This window comes from Eptatretus burgeri, chromosome 4 (assembly GCF_056783735.1).
Source record: "Eptatretus burgeri isolate ZD-2024b chromosome 4, Ebu_testis_v1, whole genome shotgun sequence".
In the NCBI taxonomy this organism is placed as follows: domain Eukaryota; kingdom Metazoa; phylum Chordata; class Myxini; order Myxiniformes; family Myxinidae; genus Eptatretus; species Eptatretus burgeri.
In genome coordinates this window covers 72,378,458-72,394,463 of record NC_140964.1, presented here as the reverse complement: position 1 = coordinate 72,394,463, position 16,006 = coordinate 72,378,458, and positions in this window count along the sequence as shown.

Genomic DNA, 16,006 nt, shown 5'->3' with positions numbered 1-16,006 from the left:
TTTTTCAAAAAACATCACAATCACAGTTCGTGTTGAATATTCTTGACGTGAATAAGGCAGGGAAAAGCTATCCAGCGAGGCCAAGTTAACAAGAACCAGAACGAGGTGGAATGTTAGTTTGGTCAAATCAAAACAGAATGTTAAAACCAAAAACATGAAGTTCCCACATTAGTTGCTTTATGAAAACAACTCAATGATATGTGGACCTGCAAAGAGAATCCCATTGAGTAGTTATCAGAAAAACCCATTGACTTGACTGTCGACAAAAAATTCCTAAAAGTTTGCTCTCCAAAAGCTCTCCCAATTCATCCTCAAGTCTACATCGTGTAACCAATAAGAACTGGCTATGAGAGTCACCTGATGGAGGGCCAGGAAAGGTTTGCGCATGCTCGATCATGCAAAGCAGGTCACGACAGGTTCATCCATCCTCCTTCTATCCACCCTCTTCACTTCCGCAATCCTCCTGACCCAGTTGTTCTCGCACACCTACAACTTCTGTTGTTCTGTCAGTCCCACTGTTTCAAGACCATAAAGGTTGGCCAGCATCAAATAAGAACCAAAACATTCCCTTTCAATTATCGAGCAATCTTTCTATCTGCTAATTTTATTCTATCAAAACAAATTCAAAATCTGTGCGAAAAGTTGATGTCACAGAAGTTAAGTACTCACCCTCTTATTCTGTGTACTACTAAGCCAAGATATCATGTTTCTTTAATTTTGTTCCCACCTAAGCATGCAGACAATAAGCACCAGTTCACGTGTATGTAGCTACCATGAAATTTTTTCCACTCGAAGTCTGGGAAGTCATACCAAAGGCTTTAAAAATGGTACGTGCTGCTTCCTTGCTTGATGCTCAGCATTTAAAAGGCTAGAGAATGGAAAAAAAAAACAATGCTGGTAAGGCAATGGCAAACAATCCTGTATAACTCTTGCCAAGAAACTGCTTTGGCAGCACCGACACTCTTGTAGTGCATGGACCATCAAATCAAATCAATGTACCTGCCTGAAGGTGTTTATTCAATTACACTCAATTTCAAACTCGTACTGTAACTACCATTTGATACACACCAAATCATCATAGGAGACGTACGTGCTCATACGTTAAATTTACAGTTCACTTCATTGACATTTCTGGCTAAATGAACTTAGTTAAAATAAGTCAACATGTATGGCTCTTTAAGTAATGTACGTGTAGACATGCACAGTGAAAATTGCATGGGCACGTCTCCAAAATGAGCATAGACGTTACAATAAAGTGAAAGATCAAATCAAATGAAATTATGTATCTTGAATTTCATGAAGGTTCTCTTAGGTGCATGTAATTCAAAATCTCGAAGAACAAGTAAAAAAGGACATAAAATGTCAAAGCCCCCGTTATTTTCGTAATTTTGCTGTATTAATTTAAAGAGCGAGCCCATATATATGTATAACGAAAATGCCCGCTAATCTACCAGTCCGTCGCCTTTGATTACATCACAAAATAAAGTGAGGTGCACGTGTATGCCACCATGTACTGTGCTTATGCCAAGTTTGAACAAAATCAGAACAAGCATGTCTGAGAAATGGTTGGGGACACATTTAAGTAACAAAATGGCCGCCAAAATGGCCAAAATGGCCAATCTGACCTCAGAAAAAAAATGATGTGCATATGTAAGCCATCATTCATTATCCGAGCGCCAAGTTTGAACAACATTAGTAAATGCATGTCCGAGAAATGGCTGAGGACATGTTCAACATTGGGTTTTTTTTAACAACTAAAATGGCCGCCAGTAGGCCATCTTGGATTTGATCTCGAAAAAAAACAAGACGTGCATATGTAATCCATCATTCGTCATCTGTGTGCCAGGTTTGAACAACATTAGTAAATGCATGTCCGAGAAATGGCTGAGGACATGTTCAACATTGGGTTTTTTAACAACTAAAATGGCCGCCAGTAGGCCATCTTGGATTTGATCTCGAAAAAAAACAAGACGTGCATATGTAATCCATCATTCGTCATCTGTGTGCCAGGTTTGAACAACATTGGTAAATGCTTGGCCAAGAAATGGTTGAGGGCATGTTCATGAACATCTGGTTTGTTTTTAACAACTAAAATGGCCGCCAGTTGGCCATCTTGGATTTGATGTCGAAAAGAAATGACGTGCATATGTAATCCGTCATTCCTTATCTGATTGCCAAGTTTGAACAACATCGGTAAATGCATATCCGGAAAATGGTTGAGGATGTGTTGAACATCCGGTCTTTGACAACTAAAATTGTCGCCATTCGGCCATCTTGGATGTGATCTCCAAAAAAAATTACGTGCTTATTATATGTCAGCCATTATTCATTATATGTGTGTGCCAAGTGAACTGCAATAGCCATCAGTCGGCCATCTTTGATCTGATCTCGAAAAAAACGACGTGCATATGTTTACCATCATATGTTGTCTTTGTGCCAAGTATGAATAAAATCGGCCCAGACATGTCCGAGATATGCTTTCAGACACACACACACACACACACACACACACACACACACACACACACACACACACACACACACACACACACACACACACACACACACACACACGGACATGAAAATCGAGACGAAATCCATAAGCCCGCATTTCGGACTAAGTCCAACAGGTGCTAATAACAGCCAACTTTCCTGTAAATGTGAGGAGTCATTGTTACTTTTATCAGGACAAACAAAATTATACTTCACATACCATTTTGGAAGTGAGTATCCATGAAACAAGCCGGGAGGCGGACATGGGTAGTCGACTACCCAAAAGAACCTGGCGTGATGGGCCCGTTCGATGGGGAATGACCTGAGGATTAAGCTCAAGAAAATTCATGATTCTCGCTTCAAGGGTTAATGATGAAGATTGTTTTTTCGTTAAAATACACCCACATTTAGAGGTTTTTCGGCCGTTGCTCGGCAACGGAAGGGTCCATAGCAACGGTTCTTTCTCACACATAACTAGGACATACCATGAACCTACTATACCAGTTTCATGTATATCTGACTCATAGTCTCTGAGATATAACGAACTTCGTTTTTTTATTGTTTTCGACCAGGGTTCATTCAAAGTCTATCTTCTCCAACAGTTTTCATAGGATCCGGCTGGAAATTTTTGACAATATGGCCGAATGTACTGTCCACAGTCGCTTGAGGCCCGATTTTTGATTTTCGAAAAAATAAATTTTTTATGATTTTTCAAAAATTTCAGTCCTGTTGCTAGGCAACGGTGGTGTCCATAGCAACGGTTCTCATTTGCACACAACTCGGTCATGGTATGAACCTACCAACCAAGTTTCATCTAAATCACCATTGTATTAACGGAGCACTGGATGGAACAGAGGGACAGACAGACAGACAGACAGACAGACAGACAGACAGACAGACAAACATATCGACGGAAAAAGTGATAATAAGGGTAGAACAAATTTCAAAAGAAAAGTTTTTTGAATTTTTTTTTGTTTTCGACTAGATCGACTACCCAATATTAAAGAAAGTACTGGATCGAATTTACAAAAAAAGAATCTGATGTGTGACCATTAATCTGTATAATGAATGCTGAACTCTCCTCTTTTCCCAACATGACTTTCCAAAGACATAAGAGTGAATAGATGGGACAACGCCATACGCGTCCGCTTGTACAGAGTGTGGGGTGCTAAGGTACCTAAACCACAACTCTGTACCATTTCTCTTTCATGCTGATTTGGAAAAACTCCCCCAAGTTCTCCTGGAAAACTTGAAAAAGGTTTTCCACATGATCCAATTTAAAACTAGAAGGGAACTTCGTAGAGCAAATACCTCCACCATATAATGCCTGATCCACGAGAACATATCGGGCCCAATACATTTTTGAAATATCATCAGCGCTATATCGTTTTTGGCCCGATCTCTCAATGGTGAAGAATCACTTTTTAAATTAAATAATTCTCGTATCCAGATCCGGATTCGGATCTTCACCAAAATCGAAACAATTCTTCCTCGTCACACACCCAACCTGTCCACCAAGTTTCATTTAAATCCGTCCACATCTTTTTGACATATTCTGCTACATATCGTTTTTGAGCCCAAATTTCTCAATGGTAAAGAATCACTTTAAAAATTCTAGTAGTTGGATCCGGATTCGGATCTTCACCAAAATCGAATCACTTCGTCCTTGCGACACACCCAACCTGTCCACAAAGTTTTATCCGAATCCGTCCACAACCTCTTTAGATATCGTTCCATATATTGGTTTACCTCCATCTCTCAATGGTGAAGAATCACTTAAAAAAATTATCACATCCGGATCCGGGTCTGGATCTTCAACAAAATTGAATCAATTCTTCCTTGTCACACACCCAACGTGTCTACCAAGTTTCATCCGAATCTGTCCCCAACTTTTTGGGATATCGTGCTATTATATAAATCGTTTTTGGCCCTATCGCTCAGTGGTGAAGAATCACTCAAAAATTTTATAGTAGGTGGATCGGGATCCGGATCTTCACCAAAATCGAACCAGTTCGTCGTTGTCACACACCCAACCTGTCCACAAAATTTCATCCGGATCCGTCCGCAACTTTTTCGAGATATCCTGTACACAAACAGACAAACAGATAGAAAGGGGGTGAAAACATAACCTCCTTCACCTTCGGTGGTGGAGGTAATGATTGTCTCCTCTTTGCAATGACTTTGGTTCATCGCAAAGGTAAATTGCTAGTGAGGTAAACAACCAAACAAGGTAGGAAGGAAGGACACCACAATAAGACAGCACAATCCTTTTACAAATTGCCATCACAATATATCTTGTGACATTTTTGTTATTGGTGGTAATAGTAACAATTGTATGAAGATGTCAATGTTGGATGTAGTTTTAGATTTGAAGTGTGGGTTGGTATAATTACCTTCGCATTCTGCGAAAGGTTATGTTTTGGTCGGCGTGTATTTATTTATTTATTTATTTATTTATTTATTTCTAATCTTGTGATTCGTATAATTCAAAAGTATAAAACCGAATTGCATGAAATTTGGTGGGATCATTGGTTATTAGCCAGGAAGCATTCGATTATATTTTGGGATCGTTCGGGTCAAAGGTCAAGGTCAAGGTCACGAAAAGGTCAAAATCGTCTTTTTACGATAACACGGTCAATTTTTATTCAATTTGCATGTAACTAACGCCAAAATGTTCAGAATTCAACGCCTCATCTTGTGATATGCAATATGACACAATGACGCCCATACTCTTGTTACTGGTTAGGGGTCAAAGGTCAGGGGGGTCACGACCTTGAAAAATATGCGGTTTTCGGCATAACTCAGTCAATTCTTATTCGATTTGCATGAAACCAGCATCAAAATATTCACTATTTTGTCCTCCACGCTCTCTTGCCAAATAGTACAATACAGGTGTACTTTTTAACTGTACAATGAATGTTTGTTTTGTTTGCAATAAATAAAGTATTTTTAAAAACAGGAACTTGTGTGTGCTAATACCCCTAAATATAGTATTATACAATGATTGACTTTTGTTGAGGTTGCTACGAGATTACCTTCTCTTGTTGAAACGTTGAATTCACCGAGCTTGTGAGTGAAGACTCGCCAAAACGACGTGAGTTGGTTGTTGTTTAGTCCGTAGCTCCCGAAAGTCGGGGGGGGGGGGTCATGACATTATAGATATGTGGTTTGTGTCATAAGACCATTCATATGAAACCAGTTCCCCACACTCATATCAAGAACAAAAAAAGTAGTGGCGGTGAAGGTATGCGCTCTATGAGTGCCCGTTCTAGTTGTGTATTGTGTTTGTTGTGGGATTGAGACGGAACAAGATGCGTCGCTGGATCGTTTTGAGGCTCCCAGTCTGTACGGTAATGCAGCATTTAGATGCGAGATCCAACAGGGGGGGGGGGTCTTAGTGAGCTGGGTTCAGCATCCAAACATGTACTCACCCAGCAAGAGACTCCGTTGCTCTTTCTCTCCCACGGGGCAAACACTTTCGCAGGTGAAACATTGATTAACAATTCTTCTGCAAGGAGAGTTTGACATGTCGTGCAATGTATTTCACGTTCACACCATTGAAACACCACCAGCAGGTGCTTTTGACAATAACGGAGACCTCGGAACAAAATGGCGTTTGAAAAGTGTACGGAGTTCAAGATATTGTCGTGGTCATGTTTCCTCCCTTTTGGTTGTCGTAGTGGTATTACCCCCAAGTGTCTTCACTAAATCCCATAATTACCCCAAGTGTCTTCATTAAATCCCATAATTACCCCAAGTGTCTTCACTAAACAAATCAGGGACTGCTTCGTGCAGGATATTGATGCGTGGTGAAACGAATCAACTGAGTCTTGCGTCAAACCCGGTCTACATAGACCCAAAGCATGTATTGGATACGTAAACCATTCAAAATGTTCTTGGAATGAGAAGCTTGAAATTTGCGACTTTCAAAATGATGTAATCCACCCCCACAATGCTTGGTATGCGTGCGCAGAAACCCCTAAAATTGAAAGTGTCTGCAGCACCATAAAGTCAGAAATATTGTGTGTGTGCGAGAAAAGGATTGAAACCAAAATGGCTCACAAAGCTTCTGAAAGAATCTTGAAATACTTGGAAAAGTAGCTGAGAGAAAGGACTGTGCCTTGCTGTTGTTTGTCTTTCGGCTGCTCCCGTTAGGGGTCACCACAGCGGATCATCCGCATACTGATTATGATCCGCATACTGATTTGGCATAGGTTTTACGCCGGATGCCCTTCCTGAGGCAACCCTGGTCGCCTCTTATGACACAGGGATAAGGATTGGGTTTCCCCATGATTCCAGGCTGCCCAGTGCAGAGCTCCCGTCCTCAAGCGATCCTCCAACCCAAGCCTCCGAGTAGCCGGATTACAGGCGCACGCCACTACGCCCGGTAGAGAAAGGACTGTGCCTCTGCACAACTAAAGACTTGGAGAACTTCCGAATGGGCAGCTGCCCGTACTGTAATGTCCCGACCATGTGGATCGGTACAAGACCCAAGTGAATGGACACGTTCCACACAAACCCCTGACGAATCGCTACCAGTGAATCGACCTTGATCTTGTCGGAGTGCCTCATGTAAACATGGGAGGCTTGGTGATTTATTTAACAGACGTCTACAATTGTAAAGACTATGGTGTGCGTCATTACCAAGTAACTATAACTATTTGGCAAAGGACATGTTTACAATGTGAAAATACACAAAACTTGTGTATTTGGATTGGGTTCCTGATGGGAAGGACTTATCCTGGGCACAGGTTAAGTTTAAATGAATATTTACTATTAATCATGTTGGAAGTGGTTTGGGGGAGAGAGGAGAGGGGATGGAGCTCTCGGAGCTGTTATAAATATACTGTTATAAATACTGTACATTGTTTGTTTGGTTCCAAAGCCACAATGGAAACTCGAACGGCGTCTGTCCTCATGCGCTCATTCTGAACAAAAATAACATCATTACCTGAACACGTTATAATTATGACTTACTTCTACTGTGGCCCATATACCTGTATCATCCATGCACCTTCTTATGTCACATACTTTGCCATCGTCCGTTGCTTTTTTTGATTATTCATTGATTCCTATGATATTTAACAACCACTTTTGTGCACGTTAAGGCTAAATTGCTTGAACGAAGATGAATATGGAAACATTTCAAACTATATTCCCCCATGGTTTGTCGATCATATGAATGAAGTTTCACATCGATCAGTTAAGCGGTTCTGGAGAAGGGTTTTATGTTTTTTTTTGTTTTTTTTTCAATCCAACATGGCTGCGAGACCATGTGACCAACGATGTCATAAATTTAATTATTCCCTCGCGTCGGATCATAGATCAGATAGATGAAGTTTAAGATTTTTTGGATGAAAATTTCCATTCAAACAATTATGGCAGGAAAAACCACTTCACCAATGACGTCATTCTTATTACCACATTTTTCCCCCCATGGGGAGTTGATGACGTATTTCAAGTTTCAATGTTTTTCATTAAGCAATTTCAGAGATGTACAAATTTTTCCCTTTAATCCAATATAGCTTGTAGCTGCCAAACCATGTGACCTATGATGTCAGAGTTAGCAATAAAATATTCTCCATGGGGAGTTACTCCAATATGTAATGTTTCACGTTGATCAGACAAGCAGTTGCAGAGAAAAAAATTTGAAAAAGAAAATATATACAGTCGATGTGGACACACACACAGCCAAACAGGGGCATTGCAGTAGCCTCGCAACCTCTTTGGGGCGAGACCAATTACAGCGAACTAGATTTTTAATTTTTTTTTGTATACAATGTCGAGGCTCATTATAAGAGCGAACACACAGAATGTACAAAAATGGGAGCAGGAGACAAGAGGGGTGGGAAAGGGGGGGGATAAAACAATGGGGAACAGAGACATTAGGAGACATGTGGAAGGGTGAGGAATGGGGTGGGGTACACGGGGAAAACAAGATGGACACGACAGGGACTTTCAGGAAAGAAAGCAGGCAATTTGAAGGGGGTGGGTTTGGGGTGGATTAACGGGGGTAGAAAAGATCATGCTTTTGGATGGGGGAAGATAAGAGGTGGTGGTGAACAAATGTTTTGAAGGCCTGGAGGGAAGAATGGGATTGAAGAGAGTGTGGGAGTTCATTCCAAAGGCGGGAAAAAAGTGGACTGAAAGAGTGAAAGTGAGCAGTGATTCGTGATTTTGGTAGTTTTACCAGAAGGGGGTTGCTGGCGGACTTTGAGCGCCCCGCAGAAATATGGGGGAAATACAGAAAGACCACCGACCTGCCTGTGGTGAGAAAGTGAGAGACCCAAAGACTCAGCCTCATCGTGGATATACCAATGATCCTAAATGCCTTGGTTTCCACAGCATGAAGCTGAAGAAGCCGAGAGGCGGGAGCACCAGCCCAGAGGGGAGAGCAGTACTCCATCAGGCTGCGGACGAAAGCTTTGTATGTGGTCAGGAGCTCAGTTGTGCAAAGAAAGCACTTTGCACAATGGAGGATGCCTAGTCAGCGACTGCCTTTGGAGATCAGGTTGGAAATGTGGCTTTCCCAGGAAAGATCATTGCAGATAGTGAGGACCAGAAGCTTGAATGAGAGGACTTCTTCAAGAGGATTGTTGAGAAAGTACACGGGGGGGGGGGGGTAGTTCAAGATGGTCATTCTAAGAGACATAGTGAGAGTGTGAGATTTGTCAGGATTGAAAGACAGGCTCCAAGTTTTGGACCAGGTTGTGATTTTATCCAGATCTGAAGAGAGTGAAGAGGCTGCTGCTTGCTAATCTGAGGGATGACAGATAGGACAGTTGTGGGTGGTGTCATCAGCAAAGAGGTAAAGATAATTTTCCAGAGAGTCAGAGAGATCATTGATGAAAACCAGAAAAAGAACAGGGCCCAGAACGCTACCTTCAGGAACTCCAGCCTGGACAGGAAGGGGGGGGGGGATGAAAGAACTCCATTTAGGGCCACACGTTGACTGCGACAGGAGAGGAAGTCTGTGAGCCATGAGTGGAGATGGCCTTGAATACCATGGGAAGAGAGTTTGGTGAGCAGGGCAGGGTGCCAGAGCGTATCAAAAGCACGCGATATGTCTCGGGAGATGACTCTGATTTCATTTCCGGCATTGAGTACCTCCATCCATTGTTGGGATAGCAAAGCAGCATATCCAGGGTAGAGTGACATGGTCTGAAACCAAATTGATGAATGGAAATCAGGCCAATGGAGAAGAGGAAGGATTTAATGTCTGAAGCGATGATGGATTCCAGGCTGATTGGTCTGTAGTTGCAGGGATCTGTTTTTGCACCTTTTTTCTGCAGGGCAGTGATGTTTGCTGATTTCGAAGCAGACGGCAGATGGCCTTGAGCAAATGAGAGGGTGAATAGAACAGAGAGAGGGTGAGCAAGAGCAGAGGAGCAGATTTTTAGGACACGTGGGCTGATGCTGTCTGGACCGGTTGAAGAATATGAGTCGAGGTTTGACAGCAAACTCTCCACCTTGTCAGGAGAAAAGGACACAAAGTCCAGGAACAACTGGGTGATGGGTTTAGGACACAAGATTTAGAAGCAAACAAGAGGTTTAGTTATTCAGCCTTTTCACGTGCAGTTTCAGCTGTGCGGCCATTTGAGGTAAGGGAGGGGATGGAGAGGGAAACATACACCAGAAACAGACTTGACTAGATGCCACCAGGATTTGGAGGAGGAAGACAGGTTTGGGAGTTCTGCCTTGAGATTAGAAAGATGTTTTCTGGCTCTCCTGAGGGTAATCACACACTTGTTCCGAGCTTTATGGAAGGAACTGAAAAGTTGGGATTGCCTTCCATGAGGCGAAGGCAAGTTGTTTCAGGACAACTGCCTGCCACAAGCTTCAGTGTACCATGGGTGGGAGGAAGGGTAGGACAATTGAAGACAAGATAGGATACATATGTGCATGAGAGAGAGAGAGAGAGTGATCAAGTTTCGTTGAAAGAATTCCCAGGGTGAGTTGATGTCAGGGAAAGTGGAGATGCAAGACCAGTCTAGAAGTTTGATGGCTGCTAGAAGTCCCTGCCAGCCAGCCTGAATGAAATGCCAGACTCAATGGCGCAGAGGTGGTTCTCTAATAACAATGAGAGATGTTTACTTTCACAAGAATGTGGTCAGATGAACCGATTGGAGCGGAGGAAGAGCAGATATTTTTGGTCAAAATCATATCCAGAAGAGATGGAGGACCGTTTGTTGAGATCCGGGTTGGGAAGTTGACCAATTGAGTCAGTCCCAATGAGTCGCAGAAGGCTTTTGCGGAGGTGCCATGACAGGTGAGAGAGGTACCCACACCCAGCCAACTGGCAGGATGACCATTAAAGTCGCCAAATATGAGGAAGAGAGAGTTTGGATGAAAAGATAGAAGATGGTCCATGTTTTCGGATAGTGAGGTGTAGATGGAGTCATCACTGTTAGGTGGACAGTACAGTACACATATAAATATGAGGTGGGAGTTGAGGGGAAGCCACAGCAAGAGATACTCCTGGGGGTGTGGGGGGAGTGAGGGCAGTGCATGGAGAGTGAGGAATAGAGTCTTTGATGAAGAGAGCAACTCCTCCACCAGGACGAGGCTCAGGTCTGTCATATCGGAGTTGCGAGTAACCAGGGAGAGATACTTGGGAGTCAGAGATGTCTGAAGGTGGAAAGTTTCTGTAAAGGAGATTATGTCTGGTTTGTCAGCGGCAACCTGTATGGAAAGATCTGTAAGGTTTGAGCGAAGGCCCCGGATGTTTGAGGTGCACACTGCAAAGGAAGAGGGAGGGGAGGGGGAGAAGGGGAGGGGGAGAAGGGGGAGGGGAGAAGGGGGAGGGGAGAAGGGGGAGGGGAGAAGGGGGAGGGGGTAAGATGAAGGATGTGGGGAGGGGGTAAGATGAAGGATGTGGGGAGGGGAGGTAAGGAGAGTTGTTGAAAGAGTGTGGGGGATTGCTGAAGACCTATGGGAGAGGGCCGGATGAGGAGGAGAAAAGGCTCGGTGGTGATAGGTTGAGGTACAGTGGGGAGTAATAAAAGAGGGGGGAAGAGGGCAGGTGAAAATTGGAGGAAGTGAAGGGAGGAGATGGAAGAGAAAGGGCAGGGGAAGAAGGCAGCTTTGTGGATGTGAGGGAGGGGGGCAAGTTTGGAAAGGGGGGTGAGGGGGAGATTGGAGTGAGAAGGGTGAGGAGGGAGTTTTTGAGAATGGTGAGAGTGAAGAATGGAGGGGGAAGAGTGTGAAGGTTGCTTTGAGAGGGAGGGGAGAGAGGGGTGAAAGTGGAGCTTTGATAGGGAGGGGAGATGAGAGCAGGGATGGCCAAGGAGCAGGAGAAGTATGACAGAGGTGGGGAGAGAGGAAGGATAAGACTCGGTGGAGGTATGGTGAAGAAGGGTGCGGCAGGGGCAGGTGCAAGATTTGAAGGGTTGGGAAGAGGGGGGGGGGGTGATGAGAATAATTTTCTGTAAAAATTCCTCCACTATCACATGGAAAATCTTTGATAAAGACTTACATTCCGGGAAACTTTTACGGTTGTTTGTAATGGAAAATGCAATGTTTGTTGCAGTATTTTCCACACCTTGCACACAACATAACGAGATTGAATACATACTCATGGCTCTACCCAGAGAGCCTTCAGACCGCAAAGACACCATGGATCTCTGCTGTTCAACACCCTTGAGTCTCGAAGATTTATATATAGCTGAGGTTACCTTTTCATTTCCCTTTTTGTAATGTTGATTCAAACCTGTTGGTAATTCTCCAGGACCATCAAATTTCTAAAGGACTGTTTCCCCCCCGCCCCCCCAATATATTTTCTTCTAATCTTACCAAAAATAAGACTACTACCGCAACCACTACTACTATTACTTACATAATAAGTTACTCAAACTTACTACTACTGCTAAATGTCCTTCCGATGGATGGCGCACATATTGATGCATCTCCCTGAATGCGAAACACCAATGGCACTTTATAGCTGGGTCGAGATTAGAACTAGGGATAGACAACTCTGAAGTGAGTACACATATCTCTAAGCTATCCCAGCAGCCTTTTTCAAAGGATAACTAAAAAGTAAAATTTTATGCGAACGCATCAATGGCTATGCCTCCACCCACATTAATTGTCAAGCCACTGTAACATTTGATCTCAATTACAGATCACATAAAAAAATCAAAGTTCCCTTGAGAGAGGGGAGAAAACAGATAAGTAAAAGAGAGATAACCTCAGACACTTCGAACTCGAGTTATGGTCTACAAAATGATTTAAGGGCACATGACATTTGACCTGTTCAATGTAAAATTGAATCAGTTCATCTTTCTATTACAGTCCATACATGTGTCAAGTATGGTTGAAATATTTTGAGTGATTCATAGGTTATTGCAGTAACACAGATTTTCAATGAAAAGCCACTTGACCTTTTGAAGCCAAAGTTTAACAAGTTCATCTTTGTATTACGTCCATGGTATGCCAAGTCCCTTCAGTGGTTCACAAGGTATCGCGGTACATAAAATGTTCTACTTTCACCTTCAGGTCACACGACTTTTGACCCTTTGAACACAAAATCTAATCATTGCATCACAGTACATACCTGTACCAAGATTGGTCAAAATCCCTCTAGTGGTTCACAAATTATTGCTGTAATTTATTATTCGTAATTTACTTGAATTAGCATTAGTAAGAAACTTTAATTATTAGTGTACTTAGTAATTATTTTGGTAACAAAAATTGATAACGGATGGACAGATGCACAGCCGGACGAACAACCCAAAAACATAATGCCTCTGCCATAAATACTTTGAATGTATTTTTACGTGGAGGGGGAGTGGGGGGATCCACCTGGAGATTGTGGTAAGAATAGCTTGGTCTGTGTGTTCGAATAGGTTAGATTTACCCTTGTATGAGATACTAGTAGGGGTGCCTGGCATTGCCTAGTTCTGTTCTAATCCTGTTGGTATTTTTTTAATATATTTTTATGGGGGCCAAATACACTTCCCCACACCCATTATGGAAAGGGGTCAGGGATCAATTAATATTAACTTTCACATAGCTACAAAGGCTTAGGCACTATAGCTGGATAAAAAATAAATCCAATTTTTTTTTCAACATTTCACAAGATGTTTTTGGTGAAAACACTCCCTGGCCCTCACTGATAAACCTCTGATAGTAGTTCGATGAAGCTGAGAAAAATGGCAACCCACAGACAGAGACACAAACATCTCTGATCGGACAAATTTGTTAGAAGTAAGTCATCTTATAAAATGTGTGCCGAGTCGGCGTTGAATGAGAACGTTAAAGCGGAATAGGGAATAGGGTAAGATTGTTGTGTGAAGCATCCTATAACAGGCGAGACCAAGTTGCCAGGTGAGGATTTGCAGGCCCAGCCAGGCACACGGAAAAGCACTAAGCACTTTTAATTAAACTGTATGGGCTGCTTGAACAGCACACCACAAGAAATTGTGGTAAGGTCAGCTGTAGAGCCTTGGGAATAGGTGGAACACATTCATTCGGGGTCGTTCCACAGGGCGGTGTAGCCCGGAAGATGGCCCCACCCACAGACCGCGGTCGGCAAATAACGGGACCTGCTCCCATGAAGGTGGTCCTGTCGGTAACGAGGGCCGTGGCCACGCATGCACATGGCAGTTGAGTATTGGGGACAGAAAAAGAGACATCCCTCTCCCTGCTTGGCCGCCTCCCTCAATGCCATTCCTCCTCTTCACAATTAGGCCCCGAGCCACACTTCACCTTGTACAATGCCAGCCTTGTATCATCTTTGTCCGACATCCACAACCGGCTCATACCAGCCTCAAGTCCTCGTTGGTTCTGTTCCCTTTCACTGTGTGAGTCCGGTATTTGGCACCATTGTGGGTTATTTAGTTGTCCTGTATATAATATTGTATGTCCCATAATCCCTGTTTGTGTCTGTCGACCGCCAGATCTATTCCGTATTTATTAAGTGTTGTCTACCGTTATCCCCATATTCTTTTCAAATAAAATATTTTAAGTATAAAAAGTGCTTTCCCACCTTTTGCGTGCCAGTTTCGGTCTTCGTTAGAGCGAACCTACGTACTGTATATAGAATATATATGTCATCATATGCTGTTTCACACATCTTTCTTTGTAGGAGTAATAGGACACACTTTCGGAAAGCAATTGGATTATTCAAATCGCATAGTGGACAAACAATACAGGTTCAACTCCTGTGCCGTACCCAACATGCATTGCCAGGTCCCACCTCTAACATAACCCCCTGGCTCCACCTACTGGTTTCAGCAACACCACATGCAACATCTCTCCTTTCCTTTAACAAGAATTCAACCCAGAAATACAATCAAACAACAAAATGAAAGCATAGGGGCGATACCCCTGGGTGCTCACCCGGTAGCAGCTGGATAAGATAACCAGGGAACCACTGGTAGGCATGGATGGCCCACAAAATATGTAATGGAGAAGAAAGTAAATACCCATGGATATTGTTTTAATGCCTTGAACAAACTTTGGTCCATCACGCGTGATGATAGTTGTGCTCAAGTTTCATCAGAATTGCATGTGTAGTTTCTAAGAACATAGCAAATACCGATTTTGGGGGACAACCCGTGTATTCATGTCTCTGCTGGCTGTGAGCCAGAGGTCAAGAGACGTCTGGGTCTTGCCTGGGGAGTCAAGGATTCACTGGATCTTGGGGTGTGGCACTGTCAGTACCTGGGCAGGAGGACGAAAGTCCGAGTCTTCAGGTCCTTGGTGCCTCCAGTCTTGCTCTACGGATGTGAGACTTGGACTCTGACCAGGGATCTGAGATGGAGACTTAACTCCTTTGGTTTCTGGTCTCTACAAAGCATCCTTGGCTATCGCTGGTTGAACTTTGTGTCCAACGAGCGGTTGCTGAGAGAGACTCAAATGAGATTTGTTACCTGCATGTTCCGTGAACGTCGGCTGCGGCCGTATGGGCACGTGGCTCATTTTCCTGATGCTGATCATGCTCACCAGATTCTCTCAGTGAGGGAGCCCTGTATGGTCCCAATGGATGGATGGATGTTTGTGGTTTGCATGCTGTAAAACTACATTTCACTAATATTGTATTTTTATGAACAATGCACTAACAATGAGGGTTCCAGTGCAATCTTCTGTTTTTTTTAAACATTATTTCTGAGAGTTCTCCTGGCATTCACCCACTTGCAGCTGGGGCATATGTTAGGGGGGATAAAAAAGATCATCAATGGAAATGTGAGATGAGAGGAGATGAGATGGGAGTGAGCTACAACCATGGAGCAGTGGAGCGAGGAATATGATTGGACAGACGCAGTTCGGCAATTGTGCTGGTGGGAAAGGAGAGGCAAAAAGAAATGCAGGTGGAAAAGAAGTCTGGACTTTGAAAAGCTGAAAAGTAGCAGCATGTCCAGGGTTTGAGTGACAATGTCAGAAACCAAACTGGTGATCAGTGATTAGACCACAAGAGAAAAGGAATGACTTCATGTCAGCAGTAATTGTTCTGATCACTATGAAAAGCATGTTGACTGGTGTGTACATGCGAGTACTGGACTTTCTCATGGTT